Source organism: Gopherus evgoodei, chromosome 21 (assembly GCF_007399415.2).
Source record: "Gopherus evgoodei ecotype Sinaloan lineage chromosome 21, rGopEvg1_v1.p, whole genome shotgun sequence".
Classification (NCBI taxonomy): Eukaryota; Metazoa; Chordata; order Testudines; family Testudinidae; genus Gopherus; species Gopherus evgoodei.
In genome coordinates, this window is record NC_044342.1 from 8,700,986 (window position 1) to 8,715,278 (window position 14,293).

The 14,293-nt window shown below is 49.1% G+C and overlaps 1 protein-coding gene across 1 annotated transcript in view; it reads right to left on the reverse strand.

The window, feature by feature from the left end:
• Window positions 1–14,293, reverse strand: part of LOC115637914 (olfactory receptor 4M1-like) — a 41,079-nt gene that overhangs the window by 22,177 nt on the left and 4,609 nt on the right. The window lies entirely within an intron of this gene.

The following is a 14,293-nucleotide window of genomic DNA, read 5'->3' on the forward strand; positions in this document are numbered from 1 at the left end:
AAATGATTTCTACCTGCACCACTGGGGACGGGGTTGAGTCCTCTTCCCCTCCCCACCCATACTAGGGTTACCAATTTTGGTTTCACGTATCACTGGAGGTTTCATCACATGACCATCTTTAATTTAAAATTACCTTTAATTCCTGGGAGATTCCAGGAAGGTTCATCTCTCTGCCCTACCCAGCCCTCACCAGATGTCTTCTAGCCACAGCAAGACTTCAGTCTGCCCTGAGCTTTCAGCACTGAGGCTTTCTGCTGAGCCTGCCACCAATGGGGACACTTGGAGATGGGTCGAGACCTGACACCACCTCCTTGCACTCATAAGGAGTTGTGATTGGTGATGGGTTTGAACTGGCATTTGTTGGAGGGCTGCAACAGGCAGGGATATGCATGTGGGAAATGGGAAAACTTAAAATATCTGCAGTAGTTGTGACGGTGCTGCCCGTGGGAGCCAGCTGAGGTCACTCAATCAGGGTGAACTGCAAACAAAACAGGGCAGACAAATCCCAAACGCTGGTGTTTATTTCACTACTTAGATTTACCAAGCCAGCACAAAACAGCTTCTATAGTACCTCACTGGTTACTTAGAAGTTTAAACCACGCAGTTCCCTTAAAGTGCCCAGCCTCAGGCCTCCATCCAGACACACCTGTCAGATATGATGATGATCCCTGAAAATCTTACTTCATCATATAAAAGAAAAGGTTCTTCCAATCCCAAAGGATCAGCCACATACCCAGGTTCAATTATAACTTAGATCTTACCCACAATACACACTACAGCCAATTCTTATTAACTAAGCTAAAATTTATTAAAAGAAAAGACAAAAGAGAGAGCTGGTTAAAAGGTCAATATACAGACAGACTAGAATTCAATTCTTGAGGTTCGGATGCATAGCAGAGATGAGCTTGTAGTTGCAAAAAGTCCTTTTAGAAATAGTCCATAGGTTATAGTACAATTTTCATATTCAGGGTGGCTCCAGTCAATGACTGGGGATCTCAATCCTTGTGGCTTAAGATTTCCCCCTCTTGAAATCCAAAGCAGATCTGAGATGAAGAAGGATCGTGTTCCAGCTTCTTATACATTTCCAGCAGCCTTTCGGCCTGATAAAACAATAGGCTTAACTCCTTCTCCCAAACATCCTGGCAATTAGCACACAGTAATTTATCCATTAAACAGTTCAGATACAGGTTACCACAACCTTCAAAGAGACACATAGACAATAATACTATTTGGTTACATTACAAGACCTGAGCAAACATCTGCCCTTCTACCTCTAACAATGCAGACTTGCATTTCAAAGCTCTATTCATTTACATATCTTCCTAATCAGTTTTTAAGGTTCACTTATGGGTCAGGTCAGTCGGTGAGGTAAGTTAATTAACTCTTTCTGGCCCTGTCACCTTTCACTGAGATATTATATTATACTTATAATGTCACAGTAGTTACTTGCTTATTTAAACTAAACTTGCTTTACTCCTTTAAGAATTGGACATGCATTATGTAAAGCAGTGGTCTGCAGACCCTTAGGGGTTCATAAACTAAGATTTCCAAAGTGGTCCACACCTCCATTTGAAATGCTTTAGGACTCCACATTCATGTCATCCTCCCCATCCATACCCAGGCTGGGAAAACTAATGCTCCAACCAGCAGACCAAATCTCGTGATGAATCCTGGTCACCTGCTACATAAGGCACGTTATGCATAAACTAAGAAGAGGAGTTTACAAATGGGGTGGGGAAAGGTTGAAAACCACTGATGTAGAATTGAGTTAGCACCTTAAAAAGTGTAGTTTGGTATTGTTCCGAAATAAGTATAAATTAGTTTAGTTTTGCTTCAGATAATGACAAATACACCTCATCTTAGGACTGGAGCAGCACGTTCACAGTAAGGTTCTTAGGTGTTGTGACGGGCTTGCTCACAGAGACCCCCCCGCCTTGGGACTATCACCTGATGTGCTGAGACTACCATTAAGCCTGTTTTTTCTGTCAGTTTGGACCTGCTAAGCAGGGCTGGGGTTCTGATCCTAGGGCAGGAAGATTTAAGGTCATCTGGGGAAAGGCACTTAAGATAGAGCAGGTGTTTGAGTCAAGATTACTTTAGCTTTTGTTTTTTGCATACATCCATTCCTTCTCATTCATTCATTCATCATCCTTTCTTATTCGTCTCTTTACAAACTCAGTCATTCATTCTCCTTTGTTCCTTCCTTCCTTCCTTTATTCTCTCTCATCTCCTCTTTTTTTTAAATTTATTCTTTTTTTCTTTCTTTCTCATAATCACTTTTCTATTCTTTTTGGTTCCCTCTTTCATACACCCCTTTCTTCTCTGTCTTCCAAATCAGCTCTTCTACTTCCTTCCTTCATTGATTCATGTGCTCCTTTAGTCTTTCTTTCATTCTGTTGCTCATTCATCATCTCGCTCATTCATCTCCTCTCAAACTCATTCATTCATTCCATGTTCTTTTTCATTTGTAGGTTTGGGAGCAATAGATCTTCCTTGGTCAACTTCGGCAAAGGTTAACTTTGCTGTACACACACAAACGCATTTTAAAAGTATTTCCATTGATGATGATCACAATTTACAAATAGGCAAAGTAAGAACAATGCTGCCTGAGAATTGATTAGGGTGCTTTAAAATAACCACTGATATTATCCATTTAAATTACAGAAAAATGAAAACCAAATTCTGCCAAGCCTAGTCACTCTCATCGCAGTTCCTACCACCTTGGCGTAGAGGAGAAGATGCCCGATAACACTAGGTGGCAGTGTACACAGATTACGTGACAATAGATTAGAAGTTGGGGACCTAGGGAATTTACCCAGATCAGATGCCGTGCTGGGGTGGCTGTTCCCATTGCCCCTCTCAACCAATGAGGTTCTTATGGGATGGGCCAGTCTGTTGGGATGGGCAGGCATGGACAGCCCTACCAGGGACAGACAGAGTCAGTTCCTGAGGGCTGGGGATGTATCGGCCTCTGGAATTGGGGCAACTTACTGTGTCTCTGCCATAACACCACCTGTGAAGAGAAGGGGAAACAGCCATTAAACAGGAGGGCACTTGGTCCTGTGGACCTTGGGGCCTCGGCCAAAAGTGAAGGTCTCAGGATCGCTGTGCTCAGTGTAAGGCCTTTGAATGGGGATCCATTTTAAAGGAATGTAGGAAATTGTGCGCTGAGGCTGTAGGGGGAGAAACCCACCACCTGAAAGGGGAATCTCCCCACTCTGCGGATTGGACAAGGCTGCAAAGCCGGCTGTTGGGGTGAGATATACTGAAGAGAACAGGGAAGTATCGTGTTCCCAAGCAGCAGTTCTCGCTGGCATCTTTTCACTTGTCACCTTCTGTTTCCAAATTCCAATTCCTGCTTTTCTCTGCATCTTTACATCTAGCCCCGTGAAATAACCTTCAGTTCGGTGTCCCTGAAGACACGGCTGAGGCTTTGCACACAAGAGAGCGGTGCTCTAAGGTGAAGCCGGTGAACCAGGAACACCCTGGCTGGCCGGAAGCCAAAGGACAGGGCAGACATGAGTGATCAAGTTGGGGGACCAATCTGCTTTCAGAGGAGCAGGGCTCAGAGATGGTGGCCAGGGAGCATATCCCCTGGTGGGTGCCCACCAGGTTCCCTTCTGCTGATTGACTCTGAAAAGTGCACCTTGTGACAGTGCCCCCCATAAGACTTTTTGGAATATGCTTATGAATGTATATGTGACATAACTAGAATGTTTTATGCTACATATGCCATGTAACATATCTCTGTAAAGGTTATGATCTATTGAATCTGCTAATCCTATTTGTATGCATTTGTCATTTTTGTACTTGAAGTTAGGAATATTGGCTGTGTACTTGCTTGATTTTAACTAACCTAGTAAAGCATTTGGTCTGCTTCATCAGAAAAGTGCAAATTAAGTGCCCAGTCAAAAACCACTTAAGCCAACAATAAATTTAAATATGCCAATCCACAACTGAGCTTTCTCAGGAATGTGGCTTGGCTGCTAAAAATGGAGTCATGCATGGACATGTGGCTTGCCCAAGTGATTCCAAAAATCCATCTCGGAGCTAGACTTTGCATAGAAGAGAGGAGGGGGTCTCCACCCACAAGAGAAAGTCTATTTAAATCCCTAGGAGACCCCTCCATTTCATCTTTAGCTGGCTAAAGAGAGAGCCTTTCCACTCCCAAAGAGACCTGAAAGAAACTGGAACAAAGGACAGTAACTACAGGGAGTGTGAGTGGTTGCTGGACCCAGACTAGCAGGAGACTAGTCTGTAAAAGGAAGCTTACTTGAACTGGTGAGGTTATTTGTATTCACTTTTCTTAGGCCTGGTCTGCACTAAGCAGTTAAAAAGATTTTAACAGCGTTAAATTGATTTAATGCTGTATCCGTCCACACTACAATGCACTTTGTATCGATTTAAAGGGCTCTTTAGATCAGTTTCTGTACTCCTTCCCAACGAGAGGAGTAACGCTGAAATCGATATTAAAATATCGATTTAGGATTAGTGTGGCCGCAAATCAAAGTTATTGTTATTGTTATTATTGGTTAGCTACCCACAGTGCAACGCTCCGGAAATCGATGCTAGCCTCGGACCATGGATGCACACCACCAAATTAATGTGCCTAGTGTGGCCACGTGCAATCGATTTTATAATATCTGTTTTATAAAACCGGTTTAAGTTAATTCGAAATTACCCTGTAGTGTAAACGTACCCTTAGACATAGACTTGAGTCTTCTATTTTATTTTGCTTGGTAATTCACTTTGTTCTTTCTGTTACTACTTGGAACCACTTAAATCCTACTTTCTGTATTGAATAAAATCACCTTTTACTTATTAATTAACCCAGAGTATATATTAATACCTGGGGGGGGCAAACAGCTGTGCATATCTCTCTATCAGTGTTATAGAGGGCAAATAATTTATGAGTTTACTCTGCATAAGCTTTATACGGGTAAAATGGATTTTTTGGGGGTTTAGACCCCATTGGGAGTTGAGCATCTGAGTGTTAAAGACAAGAACACTTCTTAAGCTATTTTCAGTTGAGACTGTAGCTTTGGGGCATGTGCTTCAGATCCTGGATCTGTGATGGAGCAGACGGGCATGAGTGGCTCAGCAAGACAGGGTGCTGGAGTCCCAGGCTAGCAAGGAAAGCAGGGGCAGAAGTAGTCTTCACACATCACTTGGCAGTTCCCAAGGGGGTTTCTGTGATTCAAGCCATCACACCCCTCCTCCTCCATGTCTGCAGAAGGGGGAATCTGATACTGGTTTACTCTTTTATGTGCTTTGAGCCCTGCACTAGGTAAAATCCAGGGATGACCCCAGCTCTCCAGTCCCAGCTTCTCCCACCACCAAATCCAGGTGCTGGCAGCAATGCAGGGCTCCTAAGTAGGAGACCCAGCTTCCACCCCTCCTCCTGTCCCCTCCACTCCGTAGAACCTTTCCTCCTCCTGCAGAGGCAGATGAGGAGAAGCAGCAGGGAGAGCAGAGCTATGGTCTCAATGCCTCCGGCCGCCAGAGGGATCCACAGAGGCCAGGCTGGGGATGAGAAGGGGATGGGTGAGCCGCCAGCAAACGAGGGGTATTTTGCACTCGCTGCTAGAACACAGGAGCTGCCCTCAGCTGTAATGCTGCCCTCTGTGGCTCGGACACAGGAGCCACACCCTGGGTCATAAATCCCACCAGAGAGTTTCTGCTGAGGCAGGTTCTGTCCTTGCCTCCTTCATACTCCATCTCCTAGGGGTGGTGCCTGGCTCTGATTTTGCCCAGTGCTTTGGGGGCATATCTGAAGGTATGTCTCCACTGCATTGTGAACACAGATGTGTGGGTCCCAGGCTGGTGGAGCTGGTGTTTCTCAGTCCATGCTAGGATTGCAATGGCTGCACCTGGGTTTCTGGGCCATGCTAACTCACCTACACTGCCCCCCACAGACCTTCTGAGCCAGGTCTGGGGCTTGAGTTGTGGCCACACTGCCAATGGACCAGGCTTGAATCCGCATCACAGTGGGGCTTGAGCTCTGATCCACCCCCATAGCAGGGTCCTGGGACCCAGCTCCTGAGTGCTTGCTGACCCGAGTCAGACTGATTTATGTGTGGATGAGTGAGAGCTGGGCATGGTGTGAAGAGTAGACATACCCTGAATGGAGCCTGGGGAAGCCTTTGCTGTCACAGTGATGTTCACAGCTCGACTCCAGGGGGACGGGATTCACCTTCCTCTAATATTCTCCTCGTACCCACAGGAGAATTCCCCGGTACTCTTGGGACTGGTCCGAAGGGATACTGAGAACAGAAACTTTCATAGAGCCGGTGCCAGGCTCCATGGTGCTGATCTCTGACCCCATGTCCCCAGGAATGAGCTCAGCTCCACCCTTGTAGAAGTGAAACCTTTGTTCACTGGTGTTCTCAGAGGCCATGCAGATAAGGAGCAGGGGGAGCCCTTTGCTCACTGCTCTGGACCAGGGATCCCTGCTGAGCACTGGCTGGGGAGTGGGATCTGAGGGGAGCAGGATAAGGGAGGGGTCAGCATAGGAATTACCCTCCTGCTTGTAGGGAAGGGGCGGCTATACTGTATAATGGGTACTAGGAGCAGCAGTGTGAGAGGGTGGGTAAAGGGCGGCTGTGCTGTGTTATGGGCACTAGGGGCAGCAGAGTGCAGGCAATGGAGTGGATTTGCTGTGGGAAGAATTGTCCTGTTAATTAAATAAGCTCTATCTGCTGCACCTTCCCTGGGATTACCCCACTCTCCACCCCTATCCCAGGGCATCTGCGGGACCCGGGCTGGTGGACTTTGTGTGCACAAGCCCATGTGTGAGCATCTGCCCTGCATCGCGAACCTGGACCTCCCAGGGCTGGGCCCAGATCTCTCTGCCAAGCTAACACGTCCGTATTGCACCATGCAGACCTTGGGCTGCATCTGCACTGCAAAGCGACAGGGCTGGGACCCAAATCGCCATGAGATTTGGCTTCTGACCCACGCCCCCAGTGGGGCCCTAGGACTTGGGTCAGACTAATTTGTGTGTGGACAGAAGGGGAGCTTGAGTCACAGCTGAATGAGAACTCAGCCTCAATGTGCAGTAGAGATGCCCCCCAAAAGCCCTGCCACCCCTCTTCAATGGGTCCCTGTTCTCCCCAACAGAGTCCCTGCACCTCAACTCACTCTTCAGCAACATCTCTGCTGCCTTGTGACAAACGGTATCGTTAACCCCATGAGCCCCTCCTACTGGGTGCCCTGTGGCCTAGATCAGAATTGGGGGTGAGTTGGCAGGTGGGAAGGGGTAGTATCGGGGTGGGGACCACAGGGATAGCATCAGTCAGGATCTTGGGTGGAGAGAGTAGGGAAGGCGATAACTGATGGAGCGTCAATCACTAGGATATAGGGCGGGTGCCCAGTTTACCCTGAATACCAGGTATGGCAGCAGCCAATACCCATGTCAGAGTGTCCTTCAGGGCCCTCCCCTCACATTTGGCCCTTGTGTGACTGCCACAGGAATACCATACAGTGGCCACCTGTCTGATTTTTGACCAGAAAATCTAGTCAAAAAGGGGACCTGATGATATCCGGTCAGATCTACTGAATGGACACCCAAAGTCCAGTTACTGCAAGTGGCGAGGTACCGAGTAATCACCTGTGCCAGCCCCTGCTCAGCTGGAGCCAGCTCCTATTTGCATCAGGTGTCTGCAGCTCCCAGCCCCAGCTCTGCAAGTGAATCTGGGAGGGGAGGAGAGAGGAAAAGCAGTGAGCAATGGAGGGAGGTGGAGAAAGGAGTGAATGGGAGGTGTGGATTCAGGGGAGAAGGGAAGAGGTAGGAGCAGGGATTGGGGGAAGACACGGGACAGGGATGAGATCTGAGGGGAAGGGGCAGGAGCGAAGCCTTGGGGGGTAGGCAGGGGAGGTTCCGGTACTCTTGCTGGAGTGTCCAGTTTTTAAACATTACAAAGTTGGTGATAGGGAAAATAGCCCCCCCCCCCCCCCGCGTGTTGATTCAGAGTTTCGAATAAGAATAACCTATACCCCCTTGACCTTTCAGGCCCAAAGCCTTTAGCTCAAAACTATGCTAAATAAAAGCAAAAGTTACAAACTTCTGCTAAAATTGTTTATCAGCATACTGAGCACTGGGGCATAAAGAAACTGGGTTGTGAAGAAACTAGATATGAAGCAATGGGGTATGACACACTGACAAAAGAGGAACTGGGAGGAGGACAGGAGGTCTCTTGGGGGCCAGCTCAGCTTTAGGCAAGTATAGTATGGCAAATATTGCTTACTTAGGTAACTGTAAGGATGGGTCACAGAATGACCAGCACAATCACTGCCAGAACACATGAAACATGTTGAAATAGCTTGCTGATTTGCAATATTTTATGCCAGTTACAGTAAAATATTAATCTTAATTTGCAGTGCTAGCACTTTTTAACCCAAATATGGGCATGCTTATATGTAACATTTTGCGGTTTTAACCTTTATAAGCCTGGTGAAAATTGTAAAGGGCAAAGCAGCCTACCTCTTGCATGGGATTACGCTGTCTCTCCCTGTAGGCATACTTGTAATCTTGTAGTCTTGTTATAGTAATAAAGGTGCCTCAGGCTGTCTGACCCAAAATCAACCGTGTGGTCGATTTTCCACAACATTGGCAACCCTAAAAAGGTAAACTGGAGAGGGGTCAGCCATGAGATTCGAAATCCTGCCTTACAGTGATAGACTCCAGAGGCTCAGTCTGTGTAGGTCAACAAAGAGAAAGTTAAGGGCTGGCTTGAGCCTCGTCTTTAAGTATCTACATGGGGAACCAATACTTGATAATGGGCTCGTCAATCTAGCAGTGCAAGGTCTAATACAATCCAATGGCTGGAAGATAAATAGAGACAAGAAAGAAGGGGAAAATTTCAATCGTGAGAGTAATGAACCATTGGAATGACTTACGGAGTCTCGTGGTGGATTCTCCATCAGTGACAATTACTAGATCAAGGTTGGATATTTTCCTAAAAGATCTGCCCTGGGAATTATTGTGGGGCAGGTCTCTGGTCTGTGTGACACAGGAGGTCAGACTAGATCATCACAATCAGGGCCAGCTTTAGGCCTATTCCACCAATTCCCCGAATCGGGCCTTGCGCCTAAGAGGGCCCCGCTCTCAGTGAGAATTCCTTCCCTGGCTAGAGGCACCTTTTTCATTTTTACTCACCTGGCGGCACTTCGGGTCTTCAGCGGCACTTCAATGGCAGGTCCTTCGCTCGCTCTGGGTCTTCAGCGGCACTTTGGTGGTGGGTCCTTCGCTTGCTCTGGGTCTTCAGCGGCGGATCCTTCAGTGCTGCCGAGGACCTGGAGCGAGTGAAGGACCCATCGCTGAAGTGCCGCCGAAGACTCGGAGCACTGTCCAGTGAGTACAAGCTCCACATGTTTTTTTACGTGTTTTTTTTTTCCAGTCATCCCTGCTGGGGGCCTGTTGAAACTGTTCAAATTGGGCCCTGCACTTCCTAAAGCCGGCCTTGGCTGCAGGTAATACATCACATCTGTCTATGTGAGACAGATGCATGTATATCTATCATTCTCCATAGAGATAGGAAGATAGTAATGTACCTTTATTTGTTATTTTTCTCACTGTCTCTGACATTATGGGATAGTATTAAAATGGAAAAAAGTCAATGATGGTTCTGAAGGAAATTAGAGAGATATAATGGCAGATAGGAAACAGTCAGTATGAAAGTTTCCTGTTCACTTAAATGTCTGAAAGCTAAGAAATAAAAATGATGACACAAGATGACAAAATGCCAGGTTTAATTTTTAAAGCAAATTTAACTGAACATTTTCTACTGATGCTCACGCAAATTTCTGTCTATGCAGAGTCCTTCCCTTCTGTGGTGACAATGAACACACGATGTCAAGTAACACACAGGCTAAAACAATGTTAATGTCAGCTTTTGCCTTTTGGCCCAGCTCCGCTGGCCAGAGCCCCGCAAACCTGCAGCCCTGCTCTCCTCGCCAGACCCCCACAACCCCGCGGTCCCGCTCCCCAGGCCAGAGGGCGGCAAGTCCCATGGCCCCACTACTGTGACAGAAGCCCTGCAAACCTGCAGCCCTACTCTCCCGCCGGAGCCCCATGGCTTCGCTACCCCGGCCAGAACCCCGCATCCCCGCAGTCCCACTCTCCCAGTCGGACCTCCGCAATCCTACGGTCCCGCTCTCCCGGTCAGAGCCCCACAGCCTCGCAGTCCTGCTCTCCCGGCCGGAGGGCGGCAAGTCTCACGGCCCCGCTACCGCGGCTGGAGTCCTTCATCCCCGCAGCCCAGTCCCCCGGCCTGAGAGTGGCAAGTGCGGCTGCCCCACTCCCGCTGCTGGAGCCTTGCAACCCTGCAGCCTTGCTACCACCGCCGGAGCACGGAAAATTCGGAGAGTACATACCCCACGAATCTGGCCCCGCACTGGCTAAAGCCAGCCCCAATCACAATGGCAGCTCTTGGCCTTGGAATCAGAGTTGCTGAGTTCTCGGTCACCAAAGGTCTTCCCCTCCCCCACAAGAACTGCCAGATTGGTCAGACCATGGTCCATCTAGCTCAGTAGCCTGTCTCCAACAGTGGCCAATACCAGAGCTTGTGGGGGAGTGAACAGCGCAATTTGAAGAGAGCCACCCATCCACTAATAGCAGCCACACTTGGGGTGGGTGGGACCACTCAGATTTAGCCATTGGGTTGGGAGTCTGGATTCTCCTAGGATTCATGGGATCTCCTTGAAACTCTCCCAGGATAGTTGGTGTTGGCGCACTGCTCACCTGTGACAGAGATGGAAACTGGCTGGCTCTCCCTGGATCAGAGCCCCCAGCTGGATGGGAGTATCCAGTAAGCACAGGTGTACAAGCCAGGGTCGCTTGGCCCCGTGAGGCTCAAAGTGTGCTCATTGCTGCTTCCAGGTGAGACCCTCCTTCCGCTGTCCTTGGAGAAATTGAATCCTGTGTGAGCGCCAGTGGGAACCAAATATGTGAGGGCGACAGTCTCTCCTGGGAGTTACACGGTAAACTGGGGGTTCAGGAAGAGGGATGGGGCTCCAGAGGATGCTTAAAAAGAGAAACAATGTCTATCTATAAGGGAAAAGTGGCTTGGAACAAGAGGAATTGGGACAGCCTCAGAGTATGTCTGCACTATGAAATTAGGTCAATTTTATAGAAGCTGACTTTTAGAAATCGATTTTATACAGTCGATTGTGTATGTCCCCACTACGCGAATTAAGTCAGTGGCGTGCGTCCTCACTACCATGGCTAGCATCGACTCATGGAGCAGTGCACTGTGGAAAGCTATCCTATGGTTCCTGCAGTCTCCAGGATCCACTGGAATTATGGGTTAAGCTCCCAATGCCTGATGGGGCAAAAACGTTGTTGCAGGTTGTTTTGGATACATGTAGTCAGTCATCCCTTCCTCCCTCCTTCCATGAGACCAACTGCAGACAATCATTTCACACTTTTTTGCCTGGGTCACCCATGCAGACACTATAGCAGGGCAATCATGGAGCCTGCTCAGCTCCCCATAGCACTGAATGAGGACATGGGGGCCAGGACTGGGTGTGAGAGGAGAGCAACCCCTACAGAGCTACACTCTGCCCTCTGCAACCCAGTACCCTCTAGTGTTGCAGTGGGACGTTGGAGCCGCACTGAGATCCCTCCTCCAACCTGCAAAGTAGCCTGTGTTGCAAGACCTTCTAGTTTAAGCTAAGGTTGTCACTTCAGTCCTGTGGTTGCAGATGTACGTCGTATTTCCAGGGCATGCTATTTTGTGCGTCGCTGTGTCTCAGTGGGGAGCTCTAATCAGGAGCAGGTGTCTGCGGTCCTTGAGGCGGGGGTCATTTCATCCCCATGTGGCCCAAGGGGGAAGCGGCGGTTGTTTTTTATTAGAGGTGAGATGGGACAGTTGACTGAGCAGAAACAGCCTCAAACCACAGGTTATTCAAGGAACCATGGTAACTGAACATGTTCTCATTTTTCTGAGTCAGTGGCTGACTCTGTTTTTCCTCCTGCCTTTCTCTCTCTTTCCCGTCCCTGGAGTTCTCATCTCTTCTCACTTCCAGCCTCTCTCCAATGTAACCCCCGCACAACAAGGGTCTTGATTTATTTTACTCTTTTGAGTACAGTGAGATACCCAGCCACGAACTAGGAATCTTCTAGAGTCAAGGGGCAAAAGTTCAAATCTAAGAAACGCTATAAAATAAGTAATGTCTAGTGACACCCATTTGTTATCGTTTCTGGACTTAGCAATTCCCCCTGGGTGGGTATCTATATGGATTATAAATCGCCAGTCCCCCTCCAAAATATTTTTGGTGATCTTTCCAAACTCTTGCACTTCCCTGCCCTTTGCTTCCATTTCCCCCAGCCAGGAATTGAACCCACCTCTAGAGCCACTGGGAAAGGGTTGTCCCGGCCTGGGAAATGTTTTGAGATTTCAACTATTTTTCTTTGCCACATGCAGATGAAACAATTGGGACACAGTTTTGAATTGCAACCTCCCCCTCCACCTCCCAATGTCTGTAACAGGGGAAAGAGTGAGGCCCAAGTGAACATGATATGCGGGGCCCCACATTTCTCTTCACAAGCCTGCTCTGGGATACGGAGAACCCAGTTTCAGGTCTCTGGTCTGTGTCAAGCAGTGGACTCTTGGTCTTCTTCATTTTAGATGAGTTCCATAGCCATGGGGCTGCTCATAAAGGCCCCTTCTGGCTTCAGCAGCAAAGAATCCTGTGGCACCTTATAGACTAACAGACGTTTTGGAGCATGAGCTTTCGTGGGTGAATACCCACTTCCTCAGATGCCTGTTAGTCTGTAAGGTGCCACAGGATTCTTTGCTGCTTTTACAGATCCAGACTAACACGGCTACCCTCTGATACCCTTCTGGCTTCATAATCTGTGACCATCCCGTCTGAACCCCTGTGTAACACCTCCCTAAAACAATCCCTAGAGCAGAACTACTAGGAAACCCCCCGACTCCTGATATAAAACTTGCCAGTGATGGAGAATCCGCCACGACTGTTGGTGATGCCCTCAGTCAAGGCCTGCTAAGGATACTTCTGCTGCCCTTTGCTGTACAGTTAAAGACACGACGTTTCATTACCCCAGTGTTCAATCCTAAAGGGAGTTTCATCCCAGAACGGCCCCAGCTAATCACTGGCAAAGCAGCTTGAACAGTCTCTGGCGTGAGGTTGTTCCTTCAGCTCAGCCATCGGCCCCGTCTCTGTTCCTTTAAAAAGATACATGACTCAGCTGCTGGGTGACGCTGCTGGCTGAGACACGTCCATGACCCCTGCCCACACGGCGTTCACCTGATAGTGGTGACCAGATAGCTGGGCGAGAAGTGTAGGTCTAATTCAGTTTTGTCCAGTTACATGTTCTGAGCCAGTGCTGACCCCCTTGTCCCAGGACAGTGCTATGGGGTGCTCTGCTGGCATCATGGTGGGAGTTCATTGCGGGGGCACTCTCCCCCCTCAGTCAGTGCTGACCCTGTGCCCCAGGGCAGTACCAGGAGGCGCTGTGCTGCAGGGATCACGGTGGGGCTCACTAGGGGGCACTCTCCCCCCATCAGTGCTGACTCCCATACCCCAGTGCAATGCTAGGAGGTGCTGTGCTGCAGGTATCATAGTGAGGGCTTACTAGGGGGCACTCTCCCCTCCCAGTCAGTGCTGACCCCATGTCCCAGTGCTGGCCCCATGGCCCGTCACAGCCGGGAGCGCGGGTTTGGCACTGGGCCCGTGCCCCCTGCTGTATCTGGCCAAGGTAATGGATGGAGTGAGGAGCTGTTACCTGGTTACCCTGTAGCTGCCCCCTCTGCTATTGTCAGACCAGGCCCTCCAGAGTGGCTGGGAGCTGCAAAGCATGCTGGAAGCCCCCTGGCCTGGCTGTGGTCATCCCACAACGTGTGGTGCCTCGATGGTGGGGTGGAGAGGTGGCTGCGTCCCTTAGGCAGCACTTCCTCTGGCAGTGATCAGAGGGGAGCAGGCGGTTCGCAGGAGATGGGGGTTGAGGGTGCAGCTTCCAGGCTCAGACTGGTCCCCCCAACACAGAGCTAAAGGAGTCTCCCTGCACCAGGTGAATGACTCACCCTGCACCTCTCCTTCCGTGCCTGCCTCATTCATGCCTTCCCTCCATCTCCCTCGTTCCCTGCCTCTTCTTCATCCTCCCCACTCCTCTGTCTCTCTCCCTCATTCACACATTCACTCTGTGTGTCTGACTTTCATTCCCCCTCTCGCTCCCCCCCTTCTCTCACAGTCGCCTCTCCACTCCTCCTTCTGCCCGTCTCTCGTTCAATCTTTCTGTTTCTGACTGTCCTCCTTGTTCTCAGTCAGA